Below are 9,003 nucleotides of genomic sequence, written 5' to 3'. Positions count from 1 at the left end.
TCTCAGGTTGTAGCAAGTCCTATCTCAGGCTGTCTTGAGGCAGTCGAGGATTCACAAAGCTGCGCATTTGCTTCTGCTTCCTCTGTTTCTATCCTTGTTCCCTACAAGAACTAGAACCTGATTGCTTTGGAGCTCAAACACAATTGCCTGCCCTGTCATTTCTCCATCTCACCATCCCTGCCCTCTCCTGAGCCATTAACCCAAATTCCTCCTCCATGCTACAATTTTACCCCTAGAGAACAGGACTTAGCTATTCTGTTGATCAGCAGACCTTGCTTGGAGGCCCACTTCAGGAAAACAAATAACAGAAAATTTCCTGCTGTTTTCAATCTATGGTCTCTCTGAGCCCATCTTGTTTCACTTCTGGCTTCCCAAATTCTGGTCCGTTTGAGAAAACGATAGTCTCTCAGCAGAAAGGACCGACTTAATGTAAGCACCACACACTTGGAGAAATTTTAGGAGTTCCTAGGGAAAAGCCTAAAATTCTAACATTGGGACTCTTTCTTTTGAGTAAAGCATCATATTGCCATACATTTCTGTGCAAAGTTTAAATATTCCTGAGAAGGATACACAGTAATCCATTATCATGTCTAACACCTTGGCACAGCTGTAGGTCAAATAGCTAGCTGTTTTCTTGGAAAACAATGTAATGGAATATTGATGTGGCAAGTTTTGATAGAAGATAGAGGACAGGGTACATAAAATACAGAAAACCCAGGAAGGCATAGCACAGTAACCCTAAGTAGATTCCCATAATGGAATGAAGTGGGCAACATTAAGCACCTAAAGATTATGACAAAAAGAAAATAGAGAGGAGCTCTGAATCAATCAAAGTTCAGTCAAGAAAACAGAAAGCACTCCAGACATTTCAAATGAGAGAATTTGGTACAGGGAATTGATTATCAAGTTGATGAAGGCTGACAAAGATTGGCAATGACATGAACCCAAGCTGCCACCAATCCCTAGGGCTGAAGGGACCATGAAAAGAGGCAATGTTACTAACTCTCAAGAGCTAGGGTATCCTTTTTTTTTTTTTTTTTTTTTTGCAGTACGCGGGCCTCTCACTGTTGCGGCCCCTCCCATTGTGGAGCACACGCTCCGGATGCGCAGGCTCAGCGGCCATGGCTCACAGGCCTAGCCGCTCCACGGCATGTGGGATCTGCCCAGACCGGGGCACGAACCTATATCCCCTGCATTGGCAGGCGGACTTTCAACCACTGTGCCACCAGGGAAGCCCAAGGGTATCCATTTTTGAATAAAAATTTGAAGTAGATTTTAGGCATGTTCTCGCTCCCATTTCCATGTAACCCCCTTTTTCAGGATTCCCAGCCTGGGAGAGAAGACCTCTTTATAGATTACATAAAAGATTAAAGAAAGCCACTGTACCCCCATGGAACTCAGTCTAGATCCCATTTGGCATCAAAGAAATGTTGAGTCCTTTCAGGTCTTTGAATAAACGTAAAGGAGAGAAATGAATTTGATCAACCCTTGCCCCAGCTGCCTCTCTCCCCCAGTCCATCAGAGGTAGGGCGACCATATATCCTTAGTTTGCCAAGGACAACCTCAATATATGCTTGTCCTGGTATGACATCTTTTTAGCATATGTCCTGGAATTTTCACCTTTTAATAAAGCATTATTAAGAGGTAAAACTATAAAACTCTTAGAAGGAAATATAGGTGAAAAATCTGCATGACCTTAGATTAGGCAATGATTTCTTAGATATGACACCAAATGCACAAGCAATCGAACAAAAAAATAGATAAACTGGATTCTTCAAAATTAAAAACTTTTGTGCTTTCAAAAGACACTATTAAGAAAGTGAAAAGACAACCCACAGAACGCGGATAGTATTTGCAAATCATCTGATAAGGGTCTTGCATCCATAATATATAAAGGACTCATAACTAAACAATAAAACAACAAATAACCCAGTTTCAAAACTGGCAAAAGGTTAACAGACATTTCTCCAGAAAAGACGTGATGTTGAGCACATGAAAAGATGCTGAACATCATTAGAATTAGGGAAATGCAAATCAAAACCACAATGATATATCACTTTACCCACTTCACACACTAGATATAACAAAAATAACAGACAATAACAAGTGCTGATGAGGATGTGGAGAAATCTGAATCCTCATGCATTGTTGGTGGGGATGTAAAATGGTGTAGCCACTGTGGGAAACCATGTGGCAGTTCCTCAAAAAGTTCAATATAGAGTTACCATATGACCCAGCAATTATACTCCTAGGTGTATACCTAGGAGAACTGCAAACATATACTCATGTAAAAATTTATACACAAATCTTCACAGTAGCATTATTCATGATAGCCAAAATGTAGAAACAATCCAAATGTACATCAACTGGAGTGGATAAACTAAATGTGGTATATCCATACAACAGAATATTAACAATAAGTATTGCTAAATGCTACAACACGGATGAACCTTATGCTACGTGAAAGTAGACAGACACAAAAGACCACGTATGGAATGATTCCATTTTTATAAAATGTCCAGGATAGGCAAATCCATAGGTACGAAATAACATTAGTGGCTGTCAAAGGGTGGGGAGATGGCAAAATTGGTACTAACTGCTAATTGGCACGGGGTTTCTTTTGGGGTTGGTGCAAATTAGATAGTGGTGATGACTGTTCAACATAGTTAATATACTAAAAAACACTGAACTGTACACTTTAAAATGATGGATATTATGTTACATGAATTACATCTCAACAAAAAATGCTAAAATTTAACAAACATATATAGTCTTCAGAGAATATTATCAACAATTTCAAACTTATTAACTGTAAAATGCAACTTTGAAGAAGATTACAGGCAACTTTGAGAAAAAAGTTAATAACATATCTTTCAATGCATTCTTCAAAAAAACACCAGTGACATGTCTTGGGACAGAAATGGCTAGGAAATATGAGTATGTTCCAAGAAAAATAATTCTGCTTATGTTATTTTTTTTTAATGATCAGATAATCAGTGTAAAGACATAAACTTTTGCTTTGATGTACATGGATTTGTGTTTTTTTCCCCCAAAATTTGTTGAAAATAGTTTTTTATTTTATTAATCCACCAATATAACAAAAGCAATTTATTCATCAATGAATATTTCAAAAATTATATAATTCAAATTATATTTAAGCCATCATTCACTTTTAAGTGTCTTAGTTTCCACCACAGATTATATGATCACCCTACTTAGAAAGAAATAATCCAGAGTAACAGGTAATAGCTCCTCTGTACCCTGAGGAACCAGGACACTGCACACCCTTACAGAGGAGAAGGTCCCCTCTGAACACACTGTGGGGCTCTTGCAGTTACCTGTGTCCCTACCAGCACTGCTCTCTGCCACTGGATAGTTCCCCCAAACCGAGAACTCCCTAAGGGCAAGAACCCGGTCTCATTCCCCAGGAACTAGCACGCAACTGACCTATAAAAGGTGCTCGAATGATGAAAGGGAAGAAATAAGGGGAGGAGGAAGAGAAGGAGGGAGGATTACTCCCACTTGCTCTATTCCTGCAGCCCCAATCCTCCAGAGGTCGTGTCCCCCTCTGTTCTCTAGTATGAGGTCTGGGAAGAAGCATGAGAAGCCTGGTGTGACAACTGGCACTTGCTCCCTCTCCTCTCTGGGCTTTTGGACTGGCAACGGCACCTCCCCGGACCTGCAGTAAAGCCTCACATCCAGCCTCAGACAGACTGCCCTGCCCCAGAGAAAGATACGCATCCCCTGACCTCTGGTCCTGAGGCCCTGGGTGGTCTGATAATTCTATACCATGCCCTCTTGAGAGCAGTCAGGGCACAATGGCCAAGAAACTTAATATTAAGAGGATCTCAAGTTGATGTGGCTGAAATAATTCTTTATTTCATTAAATAATTATATATGTACCTGTGTGTGTGTGTATCTGTGGATGTATGCTGGATTAATCTGCTTATCACTCATTTTTGGTGGTGATTATTCTTCTAATAAAAAATAAAACCAAAAAAATGCCAGTGAATAACCAATTACCAATGATTAATTTGTTAAACATAGTTTTCCTCTGACTTCACAATTAACTGTTGCAATTAAATAAAATAATCACAGCATTATATAATTTCCTGCCAAATTAATCTAAAGTAAAAATAAATTACTGTAATTTCTCAATTTTCTTTAGACTAGCTGGACTTTTATCATTCAGAATGGCTCCAAATCTGGAAGTAACCAAGAAAAAGCAAAATGTGTCTCTCTCCAGTAGAAAAAGAAAAACCCTCCCAGTGACAGGCTTGTCAATCTGCTCACAGAAGTTATGGCACCTTCTTATTGGCAGAACACCCAAAGGAACAGCTGCTCCTCACCAAAGCCAAGAGGTGTCAAAGAAAAAACAGAAATAAGAAAATAGGCAGATGGTATTCAAGGACGATCACAAAATCCCAATCTAAGTCCTAACTCTACTGCTAGATATCTGTGTGACCTTAGGCAAGTCACTTAAACTCTCTGAGCCTCAGTTTCCTCAACAATAAAATAGGAAAATAATATCTGTCTTCAGGGCTTTAGGGAGATTAAGCCCATGATAGTGTTTGGAACAAACCTCTGACCCAGTGGCATTCAATAAATGTTTTCTGGTTGTTTTGATGACAAATTACTTTTCGTTGGAGCCCTTTTGGATTTAATTAGGGGTAGAAAGTCATTATAGATAGTAGATAAATTATATAGAGGAGCTTTCAGAATACAAGTTGGGAACCCCCTAATGTAAGGGAAGTTGACATTTTAATTTTATTTTATTTTAGCTGTGCCACGCAGCATGCAGGATCTTAGTTCCCTGAACCAGGGACTGAACCCATGCAGTGGAAGCGTGGAGTCTTAGGCACTGGACCACCAGGGAAGTCCCGGAGGCTGATATTTTAAACCAGCTTTGTACTCTTTAAAACAGAGAGGACAAATAAGTTTCATTCTGAGTGGCAACTCAGACTAACTAGTAGTGGATGCCTGAAATGCTATGGCAGAAAGGATTCTGAAGTTGAGTCCTGAATCCAGGGGCAGGAGGGATGTGATAGATTGCGATGTCCACCCCGACCTCAGAAGAGGAAGTGATGGCACATGCCATTCCTTATCTTCTATGCACAAAAGACAAACCTGCAATGACTGTGGTAGCCAACTTCATAAGAGAAACTCAGACAAGTAAGAGTACTTCTTAAACCAAGAAATATTTTAGTTGAGAAACAATTTACTTCAAAAAAGAAAAAAAAAAACTAACAGAAATGCCAATACTGGTAAGATCTATGACACTACAGGGACAACTCTTCATGAATATCCTACTTTTCTGACTTCTGCCCTTGAAACTTGAGGGAGAGGTTGGGCAGGTATACTCTGTTGGACAGCCCAGGAGCTGACAACACTTTCAACATTTATAAGTTTCATGTCCTTGGAAGGAAACTTTGAGAAACAACAACCCTCTCCCTTGCTCCCTCACTCCCCAAAATACCTACTATTCACAGACAAATCAGTAGTTCAAAGTCCACAGTATTCTCCCACAAAGAACATTCCCAAATACCACTGCTGATACTGGAGTTTTTAGCCTGGAGTTGTTCCAGCAAAGGCCTCTGCTTGTGCCCTTCTGGCCTGCCTGGCAATCAATGTCTGTTGATGCAAGTCTTCAGAGGCTTCACTCTGATGGGAAGATTTAAGAAGTCCTCTTCTACTCCACTCTGTTTTCTTAATCAACACTTAGCTGCCACAATAAGGGGCTCTCCCTTTTGATGCTAACTGCACTCCCTAATTATAGGTTCATTATCTTTAATAACCTGGCCAAACCTAAAACATACAGAGGAGGGTTCTGTGTCTACAAAGAGGGACACATGCCTCTCCTTTCCAAATTTTATACTGAATTTGATCAAGTGCCTCAGGAATCCCTAGAATAGGGTAGGAATGTGTCCTTTATGAAATCAAAACCTGGTTAGGGCACTACCTCTTTCGGCCAAGAGTAACAGGAACTGAATTTACCCTCTTGCCTTAAATAACTAGGAAGCTGGAGAAATTATATGAAATCGTGATTTATTTAGACTTTGAGAAACAACCAGCAAAAGACTCTAATTTCCCTGAAAGAAGGGGAACAAAAGCAAGGCAAGCCCTGTGATTGTCCCACCTTACTACCTGGAAGCAGTTTCCAGGGCACAGGATAGGGAGGAAAAGTTCTAAGAGTTCAGGGAGGCCAGGATGGCTATATTTGGGGATAGAAATAGTTTATGTTACACCAGCCAAAGTGCCCTCATGACACAGAGGAAGAATCCTCAGAAAGGTGTTGCCTTAGTGGGGATAAACTAACCCTAGACTAAAGATTGTTCTGGACCAAGCCTAATAAACCTTAGAGGCAGGTCTTGAAAAGATCAATCCGATTCCAAGTACCTTAATCAAGCACCAGAACAAACCCAAACACCATGTAAAAGAATATAGTAAAATCTAGCACCCAACAAGCTAAAATTCACAATGTCTGGCATGTAAAAAAAAAAAAATACTAGGCATGCAAAAAGGCAGGAAAATATGACCAATAACAGGAGAAAATACAATCAATAGAAACAGACACAGTCCCCACGTATAATGGTTAGCACTCTGGACCCTGAAACAGACACAGAAATGACAAGAGATGCCGGAATTATTCAAAAAAGACATTACAACGGCTATCAAAAATACACTCCAGGTACTTCCCTGGTTGTCTAGTGGTAAAGAATCCGCTTTCCAATGCAGGAGATGCAGGTTCGATCCCTGATCAGGGAACTAAGATCCCACATGCCACGGGGCAACTAAGCCCGCACGCCACAACTACTGAACTCACGTGCCTCAACTAGAGAGCCCACGTGCTCTGGAACCCACGCGCCACAACTACAGAGCCCACGCACCCTGGAGCCTGCACGCCACAACTACAGAAGAGAAAACCCACATGCCACAACTAGAGAGAAGCCCGCATGCCACTACAAAGGATTCCACATGCCTCAGTGAAGATCCTGTGTGCTGCAACTAAGACCCAACGCAGCCACAAATAAAATAAAATAATCTTAAAAAAAATAAATAAAAAATAAAAATAAATAAATAAAATTACACTCCATATGTTTAAGAAACTAGGAGAAAACCTGAGCATGATGAAGAAAGAACATGAAGATATAAAAAGGACCCAAATGGAACCTCTAGGGATGAAAAATATTATGTCTGAATTGAAAAACACATTAATAGCAGTTTAGACAAAGGTAAGTTAGACATAGGAAGGAGACAAAGACAAGAACAAATAGATATCAAATTCTTCCAGAAGTTGAGGGAAATTCTTCATTATTATTATTATTATTACTACTACTACTACTACTACTTATGTTTTGGCCATGCCACACAGCATGTGGGATCTTAGTTCCCTGACCAGGGATTGATCCCACGCCCCTGCATTGGAAGCATGGAGTCTTAACCACTGGACTGCCAGGCAAGTCCCTGAAATTCTTCCTTTTAAGAAGACATAATTCTCTTGGAATTGCCATTAAAGTTTAAGGACAATGGATTTAATGTTAGGATTAGCAGCAAGGAAGGAATAATCACTGATTGTTTTTTCTAGATTTGATTTTTATAGGTCTATAAATTGAGATCTTGGTTGAATGTTAGTTCCAAGATAACACTCTTCCATAGAAATATAATGTAGTCACATATTTAAATTTAAATTTTCTAGTAGCCACATTAAAAATAAAAATAGGTAAAATTTTAGTAATATATTTTATTCAGTCTAATATATTTGAATATTATAATTTCAATATTGTTAATATAAAATTTTAATATTTTACATTTTTGTACTAAGTCTTTAAAATCCAATGCTTATTTTATACTGAAAATATATCTCAGTCCTGACTAGTCACATTTCAAGGGCACAGTTACCACATGTGGCTAGTGGCTAACATATTGGACAACATAAGTCTATGCAGTTGCATTAGTCAGGGTAATACTAGGTGTTGCAACAAACCCAAAAGTCATAGTGGCTTAACACAACCCAAGACTTATTGTAAATTCGGGTTACAGTCCAAGGAGGTTGATTGGGAAAAGAACTCTGCCTCATTCAGGGACTAAAGCTTCTTTTAGCCAGTGGCTCCATTGTCTCCTTTCTGGAGACTTTCACCAGATTCTCTTTATCCAGCCACCTAATGAGCAAAGAGTAGGGCATGCCACTGAAGGAGCATCAGCTATGGGCACAAACTCTCTTCATAGCAAATCACCATCATACAAGAGCCCAGCCAAACCACATACGCACTGAAGACCTCTGCTTGTATTACATTCACTAACATTCCATTGGCCATACCAACAAGAATGGAAGGAGAAAGGAGAAGGGGAATGAAATATGCTGAACAAAGAACCGTCACATCATGGATGGTTCAATTTGAAAAGTCTCTGGAAAAGGAGAAATTAAAGCTGAGCAACTGGTGTGTTTCCTTCTCCACTGGTAGTGGTAGCCTTGCTGCTCCCATATTCTCCAAGAAAGACAGAGCATAGATTAATAATAAGCAAAAATATGATATGAAAAAACTGATCATTATAGAAAGTGGCTCAAACTTCATTACTAGGGGCATCTTAATGACCTACAATCTTTTTTTGGAAACCCCTTTTTAAACAGTAAAATAAAACATAGATACAGAAAACCACACTATAAAAATGGATAACTTAATAATTTTTTCAAATTTTATTGAAGTATAGTTGATTTACAATGTTGTGTTAATTTCTCCTGTACAGCAAACTGAATCATTTGTGTGTGTGTATATATATATATATATATATATATATATATATATATATATATATATATTCTTTTCCATCATGGTTTATCACAGGATATTGGATATAGTTCCCTGTGCTATACAATAGGACCTTGTTGTTTATCCAGTTTGCATCTGCTAATCCCAAACTGCCAATCCTTCCCTTCCCAACCACCCCTTCCCCTTGGCAACCACAAGTCTGTTCTCTCTGTCTGTAGGTCTGTTTCTGTTTCAT

Source organism: Mesoplodon densirostris, chromosome 4 (genome assembly GCF_025265405.1).
Source record: "Mesoplodon densirostris isolate mMesDen1 chromosome 4, mMesDen1 primary haplotype, whole genome shotgun sequence".
In the NCBI taxonomy this organism is placed as follows: domain Eukaryota; kingdom Metazoa; phylum Chordata; class Mammalia; order Artiodactyla; family Ziphiidae; genus Mesoplodon; species Mesoplodon densirostris.
This window is presented reverse-complemented; position numbering follows the sequence as displayed.